Raw genomic sequence first — 17,036 nt, forward strand, 5'->3', positions numbered from 1 at the left:
CTGCCATTTTCAAAGTTATTTCTTACCTTTTAAAGTGGACTAACATGGCAGCCGCACTACTTTATTCATTTGGAAGGTTGTCGGCGATTACCTCTACCAGCTGCTGTTCAACCAGTGCTGAGTTTAGGGGACTCAAAAAGAGCTAGCGTGTAGCAGAAAGCTCCACATTCATTCTTACTATTCTAATAAAGCAAACGGACAAACAAAAAAACAACTCGCCATCCTACAAGAGCGTGATGGAGACCTTTAGAAGGAATTACACATATGTTAAACATATATTAAAGACACACAGCCCCTAATTCTATAAACTTGGGCATGCAATTTTGCAACTAACACACAAACTTGCATGCACTAGATATACTGCAGTGCCTAATTGTGTAAGTGGGCGTTATAATGCCTTTGTAGCAGTCCATGGTGCGACCGCACCTCGAATATTGTGTTTAATTCTGGTCACCGCATCTCAAAAAAGATATAGTGGAATTAGAAAAGGTACAGAGAAGGGCGACAAAATGATAAAGGGGATGGGACAACTTCCCTATGAGGAAAGGCTGAAGCAGCTAGGGCTCTTCAGCTTGGAGAAGAGACGTCTGAGGGGAGATATGATAGAGGCCTATAAAATACTTAGTGGAGTGGAACGGGTAGATGTGAATCGCTTTCCAAAAATACTAGGACTAGGGGGCACGCAATAAAGCTACAAAGTAGTAAATTTAAAACTAATCGGAGAAAATGTTTCTTCACTCAACAGGTAATTAAACTCTGGAATTCGATGCCAGAGAATGTGGTAAAGATGGTTAGCTTAGCGGGGTTTAAAAACGTTTGGACGCCTTCCTAAAGGAAAAGTCCATAGACCATTATTAAATTGACTTGGGGAAAATCCACTGCTCATTTCTGGGATAAGCAGCATAAAATGTATTGAACTTTTTTGGAAACTTGCCAGGTATTTGTGACCTGGATTGGCCACTGTTGGAAACAGGATGCTGGGCTTGATGAACCTTCAGTCTGTCCCAGTACGGCAGTACTTATGTACTTATGACTTTAACTGCCAATAATGACCCTTAAAGTAACAATAATCTGCGCCATTTTGCAGCTATGCATGTAACTACATAGACACTATTCTTAAACCCACTGATTCTATGAAGGTCACCAAGAACTGTGCATGCAAATTTAGGCATGTTCCCGATTTGTGTATGCAATTTAATGGAATAATGAGCCAATTAGTGCTAATAATTGGCTTTTGAACAAGCAATTATTGACACTAATTAGATTTAATTGGAACTTTCCTGCATATAGTTAGGCACAGGATCCGTGCCTAAAATTTACACCTGGTCCAAAAAGGGGGGCACGGAAATAGGAGGGTCATGAAACAGGGCGGATCGGGGACATGGTTTTGGGTTCCGTGCGTAATTATAGAATAACGGTACTCCACACATAAATGTAGGTGCGGGCATTTGTACCACGTTTTCATTGGTGCAAATGGCCATGCCTAAATTTATGCATGACCTCTCCGCTTAAGCATTAATTCTATAAACCGTGCCGGATTTTAGGTGCAGCTTATAGAATACTGCTTCCATGGGGGCTTTTTGGCGCTGATGTTTTTTTAGGTACCATATATAGAATCTAGTCCCTAGTGCATAACTGAAAAGGGTGCATTAGCATGGGAGGGGAATGGGGGTCAGGCATTTATGCACCAAATTTAGAGAATAGGGTCAGTTATTTATTTGTTGCATCTGTATCCCACATTTTCCCATCTATTTGCAGGCTCAGTGTGGCTTACAGTTTTCCGTCATGGTATTCGCCAATCCAGAGTGAAAAATACAGTTGGTTTTACTTAAAGAAACATGGATGACGTAATAAAATTAAGCTATCAGGTATAGAGAGAAAACATTCAAAATATCAGATAAGTGGTGGTGCGTTACAGTTCCTATTATGGATCTTTGTGGTATGCCCTTGTTAAAGAGATGAGTCTTCAGTGATTTACGAAAGTTGATTAGGTCGATTGTTTTCAGGTCAAGTGGCAATGCATTCCACAACTGCGTGCTCATGTAGGAAAAGCTGGACGCATGTATTAATCTGTATTTTAGTCCTTTACAGCTGGGGAAGTGAAGATTCGAGAATGTGCTTGCTGATCTTTTAGCATTCCTGGGTGGCAAGTCAATAAGGTCTAACATGTAGGCCGGGGCATCTCCGTGAATGATTTTATGAACCAGAGTGCAGACCTTGAACGTAATATATTCTTTAAGTGGAAGCCAGTGCAACTTTTCTCTTACGGGTTTGGCTGCAGTGTTTTCGGCTGTTTGAAGTTTCTTGATTTGTTCTTTACACAAATTTGTCCGTTATGCACACAACGGACAGTATTTAGGTGCAAGCATTTATACCAGCCTTTGATATGGCGTAAATACTTGTGTCTAAAGTTTGGCGCTCAAATACCGACTTATGCCTGTAGCCTATAATAGCTTCGGTGCCCAACTTTGCAATTACAGAAACCTTGCTTAGCTAGTGCTCAATTGTTTTTCCCACCCAACTTTTGATGGCCTTATTTGAATCTACCCCATAAAGGCACAATTCTGGGAGCTGGGAGCAGTACTGCCCATTGTCAATTCATTGGTTCTAGCTAACGCGTAACTTTCATAAGCATTCCTAATTAAAAGAATAGAAATTAATGTATCAAGAAGTAACAAACAAACAAAAAAAACCTTTCGTCTATTTACCTCAAGTTTTGACAGGTTTAAAAAAAAAAGTTTGGCCATGCCTGCTCTGAATTTTTGAAAGGCTTAAATTTGGCAATTTTAGTATCAATTGGAAAAGGAGCTGTGGGCTACTACTTATCATTTCTAAAGCGCTACTAGACGTATGTAGCGCTGTACACTTGAACATGAAGAGACAGTCCCTGCTCGACAGATCTTACAATCTAATTAGGACAGGCAAACAGGACAAATAAGGGATAAGGACAAAGAGTAGCAAGATTCCGTGCAGAATCCCAAAGAGTAGCAAGATTCTGGAATCCCACTGTAGCAACATTCTGTGTGGAATCCCAAAGAGTAGCAAGATTCCGGAATCCCAAAGACTACTACTACTACTACTTATCATTTCTATAGCGCTACTAGACATACGCAGCGCTGTACACTTGAACATGAAGAGACAGTCCCTACTCGACAGAGCTTAGAATCTAATTAGGACAGACAAACAGAACAAATAAGGGATAAGTACAAAGAGTAGCAAGATTCCGTGCAGAATCCCAAAGAGTAGCAACATTCTGTGCAGAATTCCAAAGAGTAGCAAGATTCCGGAATCCCAAAGAGTAGCAAGATTCCAGAATCCCAAACACTACTACTACTTATAATTTCTAAAGCGCTACTAGACGTACGCAGTGCTGTACACTTGAACATGAAGAGACAGTCCCTGCTCGACAGATCTTACAATCTAATTAGGCCAGACAAACAGAACAAATAAGGGATAAGTACAAAGAGTAGCAAGATTCCGTGCAGAATCCCAAAGAGTAGCAACATTCTGTGCAGAATTCCAAAGAGTAGCAAGATTCCGGAATCCCAAACACTACTACTACTTATCATTTCTATAATGCTACTAGACGTACGCAGCGCTGCACACTTGAACATGAAGCGACAGTCCCTGCTCGACAGAGCTTACAACCTAATTAGGAAGGACAAACAGGACAAACAAGAGATAAGGGAATATTAAAGTGAGGATGATAAAATAAGGGTTCTGAACAAGTGAATAAGGGTTAGGAGTTCAAAGCAGCATCAAAAAGGTGGGCCGGGTAACATCAACATAAGGGGGTGGGGGGTGGGGCAGAAGCCATACAAAAAGTAGATTTTGTTTTTAAGGTAGTTAGGACACTGACTTGCAGAGTGATGCTACTAACTCCAAAACAGAGAGAGACTCTTACATTAGCATGGATTCTACCATGTTTGTTTATTTAGTTATTTAGGATTTATTTACCGCTTTTTTTTAAAAAATTTTCTTTATTGAGTTTATATTACATTCAGTCATACAACTTAAATGTCAGGAAGAAGGCAACAAAAATAACCATTAGATTATTTCACTAAGGGAATAATTCAAAATCTTTTAGACCACTATAAAAGTTGGGGCAAGACACAAGGAATAAATTATAAAGAACATGAAAATACATTTTTAATCTAAGAGCAGCAACATGCGCACTACTCACAGCCGAATATCAGCAATTAACTCTATTGAGCTTTCAGGTTTGATCTCCTCTATTTTCTCTAGCGCTAATTATTTACCGCTTTTTTGTTGAAATTCACCCAAGGCTATGTACAGCTCGAACATGTCGGACATAGGCAACTACAGCAGTAAAAATATTCAAATAACCCCACATCATCTACCGATACTGTATTTACTGGCAGAAGATGTGTCCAAGGAATCATATATACAGGAAATATTAGCAGTATATAACCTTTAAAAAAAAAGTACTTACGCTTATTTTAATTGTGCAGATATTAGAAACCGTTGTCTGAACTCATTCACCATTTCCTGTTTGAACTTCCTGGCTTTAATTATGCATATGCTATCCAAACAGGGCCCGAAATATAGCCTGTGCTCTGGTTGCTATTTATAAAATCCACAGCCGTAAATGGAGACCACTGTTAACCAGAGTCTTATGAATAAGTGATAAGGTCTAATTTTCCATTATAGCCAACTATTGTTTAAAAATGTATATCCACTGGAGCAAGGTAATGATTTTGTACTACTTAAAAAAAAATAACATGTTTAAAGAAATTTGACTGAAATTGGTTTAGCCTTTTGTGTGTTCAGGCTTTATAAATGTATCACTGCTGTAAATATAGCTTGCAGCGAAGGGGCAACAGTCAATAATTGTTAAAAGATAAGCAGAAATAAAATTATTTTTGTTCTTTTTTTTTTTTTTTTGGAATACTGCCTTTAACAGTGCAGTGATTAAATTCTAGATAAAGGTTTGAACATATATCAAACCGAATGAGTCAATTCCTTGTCACTTATAAGCACACAAATTTAATGTTTTTATGGTATATTGAAAATTATGTTTTAGAAAGTGCTTGGTTGTGATCAGTGAGTGGTGATGTTATAAGTATTACAAGCTTTAATATATGTTTTATGGAGCACTGAAGGTTCGTTATATTATGCCTGATACTCGGCAGCCTTATCTGCTTAGGTCTGAAACTTAAGGGGTAAATCGCCACCTCTGGCTTTATGCCTGGAGACTCGATGCTTTTATATGGCAGATTTGACCCCTAATGGTTGTACTGCAAGATTAGGGGTTTTGGATACCATTTTGATCCTACTTGGAATGGAGTGGGGTTCTTCTGCCCACCCATCTTCGGCCCAAGCCCACCCATAATTGGGTGTCTGGCTACGCCCCTGGTCCACCTTTATAGAATAGTGCTTAAAACCAATCTTTTCCGGCGCTCATTTTGTACCACCATTTATAGAATGCCTCCTTAAGTGCATAACGTGGTTTAATAAGATGGCCCCCACAGTTCATACATGATTACAACAGAGTACCTTGACAAAATCCGGAGAGACCTTTTGCTGACCACTTGCTCCCTTGACCCCTGCCCATCAAAGATAGTACAGCTCAGAGGTGTAGCTATGTGGGGCCACGGGGGCCTGGGCCCCCGTAGATTTGGCCCTAGACCCCCCTGCTGACGACCCTCTCGACCTCCCCCCCCCACCACCACCGTCAACCCGCCATCGCCTATCTTTGCTGGCGAGGGGACCCCAACCCCTGCCAGCCGAGGTCCTCTTCTTCCTTCATTCTGTTTCTGAGTCTCACTTCATTTTGTTTCTGAGTCTGACGTCCTGCAGGGAGGGTTGGCGGTGGGGGGGGGGGGGTCGAAAGGGTCGTCGGCCGGGGGGGGTCAAAGTTGGTGGTGGTAGTGGGGGGGGGGTCGGCAATGGTGCCGGGGGGGGGCTATAATGTGCCCCCTCACCTGGGCTCTGGACCCCCCCCCTCCTGCCGAAGTCTGGCTATGCCCCTGGTACAGCTGGCAAACAGGGGCCTACCAGAAGGTACCACAAAAATCGTAAACTCCTTTCTTTCTATTGGGCAACTACCAATAGCATTTAAAAAGAGCAGTGCTGTGCCCTCTGCTCAAAAGAGCATATATTTGCATGATCTGCCCATGAGCATGCCCATCAGCAAAGTGCAAGCTATGAAAACATGTAGCTTACTGCTCTACTAGTCAGTTATCTAGAGGATAACTCCTCCTCTCCTTCTGTGCGCATATCCAGCAGATAGCCAAGACCTGTCGCTTCTTCCTCTATAACATTAGCAAAATTCGCCCTTTCCTTTCTGAGCACACCACCCGAACTCTCATCCACTCTCTCATTACCTCTCGCCTTGACTACTGCAACCTACTCCTCACTGGCCTCCCACTTAGCCATCTATCCCCCCTTCAGTCCGTTCAGAACTCTGCTGCACGTCTCATCTTCCGCCTGGACCGATATACTCATATCACCCCTCTCCTCAAATCACTTCACTGGCTTCCGATTAGGTACCGCATACAGTTCAAGCTTCTCCTACTAACCTACAAATGCACTCGATCTGCAGCCCCTCCCTACCTCTCTACCCTCATCTCCCTTTACGTTCCTACCCCTAACCTCCGCTCTCAAGACAAATCCCTCCTTTCAGTACCCTTCTCCACCACCGCCAACTCCAGGCCCCGCCCTTTCTGCCTCGCCTCACCCCCATGCTTGGAATAAACTCCCTGAGCCCATTCGCCAGGCCCCTTCCCTGCCCATCTTCAAATCCTTGCTCAAAGCCCACCTCTTCAATGTCGCCTTTGGCACATAACCACTATACCTCCAATGAGGAAATCTAGACTACCCCAACTTGACATTTCGTCCTTTAGATTGTAAGCTCCTTTGAGCAGGGACTGCCCTTCTTTGTTAAACTATACAGCGCTGCGTAACCTTAGTAGCGCTCTAGAAATGTTAAGTAGTAGTAGTAAGAGGTCATTTATTCATTTAAGTGGTTCCTTATGGATGTAAGTTACAAGATTACCACCATTTATGTCCATTCCTGCCACCGAAAACCAGACAGTTCCTTTTAGAATTAGACCCTTCAAGGACAGCTGCAGCAAAGTCCAAAGCTGTATTAGATATTAAGCACAAAAGAAATAATAGATAATGGGAATCTATATTTTTGGCAATCATTTTGGTTATATGCTTTAAGAAGGCAGTTTTAATAATCCATTTATACAATGTGTATAATTTATTACCCTTCAGATCTAAAAGTAACGTTTTTGCCCTTCTGGAGTCCATTTAAAGTTTTATTTCCATTTTCATTCTGAAGGCAAAGTAATCTTCCTCTCTCTCTTTTGCTCTGCCTCCCCGTTACTTGCTATGCAAAGATTATTTTGTAACATTTAAACGTACTGTAGTATTGCATTTCTTGACCTTCCTAGACCAATGCCGTTGGAGTCTGGAGATGGACAGGCCAAACCTCTGGAGTTCATTAACATTTAAAATAGCAAACTGAGCCAACAAAAATGTTTAAACAGGACACTTTGTTTTTGAGAAAAGGGTTATTAGTGAGAACTTTCCGTAGATCAGCCTCAGAGCAGAGACAAACAATATGAGAGGGGCCGAGGCTCTTTTGCTGTAGAGTTGTAGAAGTTTATATCCATAAGCAAAAGGTCAAAAATCTGTTTCCAATGGAAGCCACATAGTCTAAATTTTAAATTATATATTAAAATTTTTAAAAAAAACCAACTTAAGATGCTTAAAATACATGGTGTAGCCCTATAATATTGTGGTCTGTGGTTTTTCAAGACCAAGTCGATGCAATGTACAGGAATATTGCTCTTACAATGGTACTTTTGCCACATATAAGAAAATACAAAATTAACATCCCAGATTTAATGCCCTAAGAAATATATTCTGCATTAGATTCATCTTCATATGTATCATGACTTCTTGCCATGGGATTTGATATTTATCGAATTTACCAATGCCTACGATAAAGGAGCATCTTCAAGTACTTGGGTTCTCCTGTTTTCAGCCTGGTACGATGTTCTTGGCCAAAAGGCTATAGAAATATATTGCCTTCTCATCTGTGGCAAGGTTTATACTCCCAGAGATGCCAAGGATAGACCATCCCAAAGAGTGAGATTTTTCAGTGGTTTCTCCAGGGTATAAGTCTAGAAAGATTTGTCATATTGCTTTACAAATGAAAGATGGATGGGTGGATGGGTTTCTTCAGTTCGTTTGAATGGATATAGAGAACGTAGAGGCAGTGTTAGGATAGTTTCCAAAGAGAACTTTGCCTGGATAACTGCGTAAATTCTCCTGGGTCAAAACTCAGCTTGCTGACTACAGGTACGCACACAGGTTATTAACTGTACTGTAGAATGTAGCATATAAATGTAATCCTATGCTGTCACTCTGCCTGTCCCCTGCCCCCTCAGGTGTCAACTTTCTATTCTGGGGCAGAGGACCAGCAGAGCTGACAGCGCATGCCTGCTCTGCGCACCCCCTTGCTTGGAGGAGGGGTGTGTGCGCTGCCTGAGGGGTACCATATAGGTAGGCCATGGGATAAGACTGTATTAAATGTTCTTGGCTGGACGGAAAAGCCTCTTAACCAAATGCTGACTATACATAGAAATTATTGAGTTTGTATTAACTGCCGATTGTAGAGTTCAGTAAAGTTTGCATAAAAGTTAACTCCTTGGTGTGGCGAGTATTTCTTAAGTGGGAGAGGAAATGAGGAGCTTACATCTAGACTGTTAAAAGATATTCCAGATAAAGCTCGGCTTAATATCCTATGGCCTTCTGCAGGGCCGGTGGAATGTGGAAAGCAGGGTATGGATGGCAGGGGGCACCCACATTCGAGGGGCACCAGAAACTGCCATGCTTACCCTGTGCTACACTACAGCCCTCCCAAGAAGACCTACCTTGATCCTTGAAGGCCACCCTGGTGGTTTAGTGGCGGCTACGGGGGGCAGGAAAGAATTCCACTCTTTCTTGCCCTCTGCTCACCTCTGTCTCCGCTTTGCTCTAAGGAGATGCTGGACGGGGGGGAGATGCCAACTGATAGTTTGCAGGGGGGCGCCAGAGACCCTAGCACTGGCCCTGGCCTTCTGGACTTTTATCTGGCCCCGGCCTGCACCCGAGTTCAAATCAGAAGGACTGGATGATGTGTGGAGAGTAGGGTTACCATGTACCCTGACATGTCCTCTTTTTGAGGACATGGCCGGGCAACGGGGCGGGTTTTGCCAGCCTGCCCGTTTGTCTGGATTTCTGGTGGCGGGGGAGGATTGGCGGCGGGAGGTAGGGTCGAAAGGGACGGGGGAGGGGCGCCACCGCCGGGGGGGGGGGGGTCAAAAGTGGTGGGGGGTCGGCGGCGCTGAGGGGGCACTAAAATGTGCCCCCTCACCTCGGGCTCTGGACCCCCCCACCGAAGTCTGGCTACGCCCCTGGGTGACAGGCATGTCAATCTGTCTCATGCAAATTCATTAGGGTTATCCTGACAACCCGACTGGCTGGTGGTCCCCCAGGACAGGTTTGAGAACCACTGATCTAGTAGAATCTGTAGCTGCAAAGCAGGTTAATACCTTTCCTCTCCATTCGGCAGTTCTGTAATTATTTCAGCTCTGCTTTCTGTTTTGAAAATTTTGCTTGCTGGAGCCTTTGCGACTCAGGTGTTAAATGCTGTAGGTCACTTTATCCCTACTTCACCACCTATACCTTCTCTTCCTGGGCTCTTTTTCAGCCCTCTTCTTCCAACTTCCAATTCTGAACTCACACACCAGTTGCATCAGCAGTCTCCTATTTAAAAAAAAAAAAAAACAGTCCACATGGAAGTTAACTCTGTCACTGCTGGCAGAGACAGAATGAGTCCAGCAACTTTCTGTGGGTTCCACTGGCATGGTTAAAAAGAAGCCACTCCAGATTTTGATATTAGCTGCCTGTGGCTATGGTTTGGATTTCATCACAAGCAACAATGCCTCTGTTTCTGGTTTTACTGCAGAAATATCCTATGTTTAATACTCAGTTCTTTATAAGCTCAAGAGGTCTTGAACTTTTTCGTAGTGAGGCCTCCTATCATAAGTATTTTCCTCATAGACACACAACAGGAAGAACCCTTTCAGTATATCTGATCCTTCATTTAATTATTACCCGTGTTTCCCCGAAAATAAGACACTGTCTTATATTAATTTTTGCCCCCCAAAATGCGCTAGATCTTATTTTCAGGGGCTGTCTTATTTTTCGGGGAAACATCGGGGTTGGATCGGGGTTGGCCCGCCCGCCCTCCGTCGCTCCCGGAACTAACCTTAAACGCCTCCTTTCACCTTCGCAGCAGCAGGGCAGGCCACTCTTTCCTGCCATGTCCCGCCCTCGCCTGATGTAACGTCCGCGAGGGCGGGGCACGGAAGGAAGGAGAGGTCTGCCCTGCTGCTGCGAAGGTGAAAGGCGTTTAAGGTTAGTTCCAGGAGCGACGGAGGGTGGGTGGAGGGGGGGCCAATGATCTCGGGTGGGGGGGCGGCCAGGGGCGGCCTTGCTTTCAAACAAAAATTTGCTAGGTCTTACTTTCGGGGGAGGCCTTATATCTACCAATTCAGGAAAACCTCTACCAGGTCTTATTTTCAGGGGATGTCTTACTTTCGGGGAAACAGGGTATCTCGTTAACATCTTTTGAATGGATAGTGTGTGTTTATTTGTTCTAGTACAAAATGCAGCTGGAAAATCTGGTTGCATACTGAGATTCCATTTATTATAAAATTATTAACATTTTTTTATTTGCTAATAATTTTTTACTTGTAAAAGGTGGGGTTTTTATTGTTTTGCTGTGTTTTTTCTGGATGACAGTGTGGGGTGCACTTAACAGACTGAATGGATCACTTATTGTTAAGGACCAAAATGGCTACCCATATTGTCAAACTTGTCTGCTCTTAAACATGAAAGTTTATTGACTTTATTTTCTTACAATAGTTGCTAGAAGGGCCTCTTTTTTTCTCCAATCAGTCCATATTGTTTTTCAGAGTAGGATAGACCCTGCTGCCCTTGAGATTGATCCACTGCTTCCCTCAGTTTACGGTGGCCAGCCTGATCCTTTTCTTCTGATGAAAAGTGTAATGCCTCAGGTTGCCTACTCAATACAATGTGGGTTCCTCTATTATTAGTGATTACTGGCGTTCTCGTGCAGCGGGGGAACTTGGATCCGATTAGTTACACACTCAGTCCTGTGTACTCATCTGCTGTTAATCATACTGTCATAGTGGGTTGAGGATTTTGCAAGAATATTTCCTGGCAGAATTGGTGGTGGGAGGTGGGTTACGTGCTCTTGCTTACTTTAATTTGGTGCTCCCAGAGGCATGTGAAAGCACAACAAAAAACAGTTTCCCCCGTGCAACTCTCAGGAAGATAGTTTTTCTTGCTGTTGATTCTGTTGCCTTTAATTTTATTTTATTTCATTATAGCTGTTGGGCTCTTATCATTTTCCTCTTTAATACAAACAGGATCATTTGTGTATATGTGCTGTTGATACTGAGCCTGCATAGCAATTGACTGTATCCCAATGGTGACCTAAAAAGTGAATTATGCCTGGAGGCAGGGCTGGTGGTTGGGAGATGGGGATAGTGCTGGGCAGACTTATACGGTCTGTGCCAGAGCCGGTGGGGGGGGGGGGGGGGGCTGGTGGTTGGGGGTCGGGGATAGTGCTGGGCAGACTTATACGGTTTGTGCCAGAGCCGGTGGGGGGGCGGGGCTGATGGTTGGGAGGCGGGGATACTGCTGGGCAGACTTATACGGTCTGTGCCAGAGCCGGTGGGGGGGCGGGGCTGGGGGGCGGGGATAGTGCTGGGTAGACTTATACGGTCTGTGCCAGAGCCGGTGGTGGGGAGCGGGGCTGGTGGTTTGGAGGTGGGGATAGTGCTGGACAGACTTATACGGTCTGTGCCAGAGCCGGTGGTGGGGGGGCGGGGCTGGTGGTTGGGTGTCGGGGATAGTGCTGGGCAGACTTATACGGTTTGTGCCAGAGCCGGTGGGGGGGCGGGGCTGATGGTTGGGAGGCGGGGATAGTGCTGGGCAGACTTATACAGTCTGTGCCAGAGCCGGTGGGGGGGCGGGGCTGGGGGCGGGGATAGTGCTGGGCAGACTTATACGGTCTGTGCCAGAGCCGGTGGTGGGGAGCGGGGCTGGTGGTTTGGAGGTGGGGATAGTGCTGGACAGACTTATACGGTCTGTGCCAGAGCCGGTGGGGGGGGGCGGGGCTGGTGGTTGGGGGGCGGGAATAGTGCTGGGCAGACTTATACGGTCTGTGCCCTGAAAAAGACAGGTACAAATCAAGGTAAGGTATACACAAAAAATGGCACATGTGAGTTTATCTTGTTGGGCAGACTGGGTGGACCATGCAGGTCTTTTTCTATGTTACTATGTGTATAAGTGCTGTTGATACTGAGCCTGCATAGCAATTGACTGTATACCAATGGTGACCTAAAAAGTGAATTACGCCTGGAGGCAGGGCTGGTGGTTGGGAGGTGGGGATAGTGCTGGGCAGACTTATATGGTCTGTGCCAGAGCCGGTGGGGGGGGGGGGGGGGCGGGGCTGGTGGTTGGGGGGCGGGGATAGTGCTGGGCAGACTTATACGTTCTGTGCCCTGAAAAAGACAGGTACAAATCAAGGTAAGGTATACACAAAAAATGGCATATGTGAGTTTATCTTGTTGGGCAGACTGGGTGGACCGTGCAGGTCTTTTTCTGCCGTCATCTACTATGTTACTATGTGTATAAGTGCTGTTGATACTGAGCCTGCATAGCAATTGACTGTATACCAATGGTGACCTAAAAAGTGAATTACGCCTGCTGAACCAAGTTTCATACCCATCTTTAACGGAAGAAGTAAATGACACCGACTTCACATATTATATAGCAGGACATGTTTATCCACTCCAACCCTAGCCAAGATAATGATCAGGCATCTTTCTGACCTCATTTGCAACTCTCTTTAACTAGTCCCTTATTTTTGTAATTCCTGTCTTATCTGTCTATATGTTCCATCTTTGCTTACAGCCTGGGCTATTAAAATATTTTATTGTGTTGTTTGAATATTTTTGCTGCTGTAATTATCTATTGCTTATGTTTGACTTATTCTTGCTGTACACTGCCTTAAGTGAATTCCTTCAAAAAGGCAGTCAATAAATCTAATAAATACATAAATAAAATAAATATGACTGTAAAAAGTGTTGAGTGGTTAAACCATGTTTATAACTGCTTCACTGAATAGAAGTTAGATTCAGCTTGAAAGTCAGCCTTTGTTGGAAATACTTTCTCTGGATGTATTATGCTATAGTATCACCACCGGCTTCTGAATTATGAGTTAAATACTTTTTCTTCCTATGCAGTCTTGCGAAACATCTCATCCAAAGTTGGTTTTCATGTGCCAGGACACTTCCAAATCAACCACGTTGAAGGATTACTTCAAATGCACTCTCATCTCTCCCGATATTCCTCCCTGGGAACTCCACTCACTGGGTAAATCTCTCTTTTCTGCACCCTTCTCCTCCACTGCTAACTCTAGACTCCGTTCTTTTTATCTTGCTGCACCATATGCCTGGAATAGACTTCCTGAGCCGGTACGTCAAGAGCCATCTCTGGCTGTCTTCAAATCTAAGCTAAAAGCTCACCTTTTTGATACTGCTTTTAACTCCTAACTCTTGTTCACTTGTTGAGAATCCTTATTTTATCATCCTCACTTTAATATTCCCTTTTCTCTTGTTTGTCCTGTTTGTCCTAATTAGATTGTAAGCTCTGTCGAGCAGGGACTGTCTCTTTCATGTTGAAGTGTACAGCGATAAGTACTAGTAGTCTTTGGGATTCCGGAATCTTTCTACTCTTTGGGATTCTGCACGGAATCTTGCTACTCTTTGGGATTCCGGAATCTTGCTACTCTTTGTCCTTATCCCTTATTTGTCCCGTTTGTCTGTCCTAATTAGATTGTAAGCTCTGTCGAGCAGGGACTTCTCTTCATGTTCAAGTGTACAGCGCTGCGTACGTCTAGTAGCGCTATAGAAATGATAAGTAGTACTAGTAGTAAATGCAACATCTTATGGTGATAAATTTAGCCCTGAAGGTTTGAACTTCCACTATGCAAATAATGCCAGAATATTGGATTTTCATGAATATCTACTATCCTACTGTCCATCATTATATGGGCTATTTTGATATTCTCAAAATCTTGCTCTGAAAAGCCAAAAAAGAAATTTGACATATTCAAGAGGTGTTGTCCAGTATCAGTCTTACCTTTGTCCTCACCCCCCACTACCACCACCTGAAAAGGTCATTCTGAACATCCAGTTTTCATTCACCTTTCTAAAACTGAAAGATTTCCTGTTGCTCAAAACAGGCAGAAGTCCAGGTGACCTCGCTTTGTCTGCATGTCCCATAATTTTCTATGTACAATAGGGGGTTATTACAAAATTGACTGCACAAGATATATATAATATTATGGCATACTGACTATGATATATTTAGAACGCAATTTGGTATGAGACTGTATCTGCTTGGTTTACTTCAAAAAACAGGGGGATTAGGCTGTGCTACTATCAGGCTTATTTTCAAAAGAGAAGGGCGCCCATCTTTCTACACAAATCGGGAGATGGGCGTCCTTCTCCCAGGGTCGCCCAAATCAGCATAATTGAAAGCCGATTTTGGGCGTCCTCAACTGCTTTCCGTCATGGGGACGACCAAAGTTCACAGGGGCGTGTCGGAATCATAGCAAAGGCGGCACTTGGGCGTGCCTAATACATGGGCATCCTCGACCGATAATAGAAAAAAGAAGGGCGTCCCTGGCGAGCATTTGGGCGACTTTACTTGGTCCATTTTTTCTTATGAACAAGCCTCAAAAAGGTGCCCGAACTGACCAGATGACCACCAGAGGGAATCGAGGATGACCTCCCCTTACTCCCCCAGTGGTCACAAACCCCTTCCCACCCTAAAAAAAAAACCTTTAAAAATATTTTTTGCCAGATCAAATGTCATACCCAGCTCCCTGACAGCAGTATGCAGGTCCCTGGAGCAGTTTTAGTGGGTGCAGTGCACTTCAGGCAGGCGGATCCGGGCCCATCCCCCCCTACCTGTTACACTTGTGGTGGTAAATGTGAGACCTTCAAAACCCACCAGAAACCCACTATACCCACATCTAGGTGCCCCCCTTCACCCCTTAGGGCTATGGTAGTGTTGTACAGTTGTGGGTAGTGGGTTTGGGGGGCTCAGCACCCAAGGTAAGGAAGCTATGCACCTGGGAGCAATTTCTGAAGTCCACTGCAGTGCCCCCTAGGGTGCCCGGTTGGTGTCCTGGCATGTCAAGGGGACCAGTGCACTACGAATGCTGGCTCCTCCCACCACCAAATGGCTTGCATTTGGTCATTCGGTTTCCATTATGGCCAAAAATCGGGGACGACCATCTCTATGGTCGACCTAAATTTCGCGATTTGGGCGTCCCCGACCGTATTATCGAAACGAAAGATGGCCGTCCATCTTCTTTCGATAATATGGGTTTCCCCGCCCCTTCACCGGGATGGCCTGTAAGGACGTCCTCAGGAATACTTGGGCACCCGTTTCGATTATGCCCCTCTATGTATTTTTATTAAGTTATGTTTATAATAAAGGGGTTTCATACATATTAGTAATTGAATGATTTTTGTATTAGGCATAATTTTCTATGTGAGAAACAGTTTTTTTTTTCATTTCTTTTTCTCTTTTAGAAAATCATAGAAACATATGCCACCTTTTTTTAAAATTCTACCTGCTTCAGTTGGAAATAATTGGACTATATTCTATATATTACACCTAAAAAATCAGCAACCAAAAAAAAATACACCTAGGCGTATTCTGTAAAGTATGCCTAAATTTAGGCGCAGTTTATACAATACTCTGAGCGCCTGTCCGCACGACTAAATTTACTCACAGGCAGTTACGCCACGTAAAACTTGGTGTAAATACCGCTACCTAAATTAGGCACGGATCTTGTGTATTCTACAGCAATGCACATAGATTTTACAAACATCCATGACTCGCCCATTCCATGCCCCCTTTTCAGCTATGCACCTTAGAATTTATGCTCAGAACTTTACAGAATACGCTTAGATAGTTATGGGCGTAAATTCTAATTAATGCCAATTAGTGTCAATCAGAGGCATAGCTACGTAGATTTGGCCCTGAACCCCCGCTGCCGATGACCCTCTCGACCCCCCCCCCCCCCCCGCCATCAACCCGCTGTCACCGTCTGCTACCTTTGCTGGCGGGAGACCCCAACCCCCGCCAGCCGAGGTCCTCTTCTTCCTTTGTTCTGTTTCTGAGTCTGACGTCCGGCAAAGGTAGCAGGCGGCGACGGCGGGGGAAGGTTGGCAGCGGGAGGGGGGGTCGAGAGGGTCGTCGGCGAGGGGGGGGGGCAAAGTTGGTGGTGGGGTTGGCAATGGCAGGGGGGTTGGCGGCACCAGGGGGGGCTAAAATGTGCCCCCTCACCTCGGGCTCTGGACACCCCTCCCGCCGAAGTCTGGCTACGCCCCTGGTATCAATAATTGCTTGTTAATTGTCAATTATCGGCACTGATTGACTTGTTAGCTAATTAAGTTGCATGTTCAAATCCAGAATACGACCGGATTTGTGCATGCATCTTAAGTCACGCTATATAGAATCTGGGGGAATATGGAAAAAGTGTCATGAATCAGAAAAGTCTCACTTTAGTCTCAGGTTGTCTTGCGTTTGAAGATGGCGTGCCCTGACTACAGCACTTTCTTTGTTTTATAAGCAACTTTGATGGGGCTCAGCTGCCAGGAAATCATCCCAACATGCTCACTAACCACTAATGCTCGCCCCCTCTCCCCCCTACTCACATTCTTATGTTATCTCTTGCACACACCTACACTGTGCTCATGCACTCATGCTCTAAGACTCAGCAAAATACAGAATATGATGATCAGTAAAGACCATAAGGACCATGTAGTCTGCCCGCTTTGGGGTCCTGTTACTAAGGAGCGCTGAAAAATGGCCTGCGGTAGTGTAGGCGTGTGTTTTGAGTT

General features: G+C 44.4%; 1 protein-coding gene across 1 annotated transcript in view; it reads left to right on the forward strand.

Moving 5' to 3' along the window:
• Positions 1 to 17,036, forward strand: part of WWOX (WW domain containing oxidoreductase) — a 1,373,934-nt gene that overhangs the window by 1,082,043 nt on the left and 274,855 nt on the right. The gene's annotated exons all lie outside the window — the stretch shown is intronic.

The sequence above is a fragment of the Microcaecilia unicolor genome, chromosome 5 (assembly GCF_901765095.1).
Source record: "Microcaecilia unicolor chromosome 5, aMicUni1.1, whole genome shotgun sequence".
Lineage (NCBI taxonomy): Eukaryota > Metazoa > Chordata > Amphibia > Gymnophiona > Siphonopidae > Microcaecilia > Microcaecilia unicolor.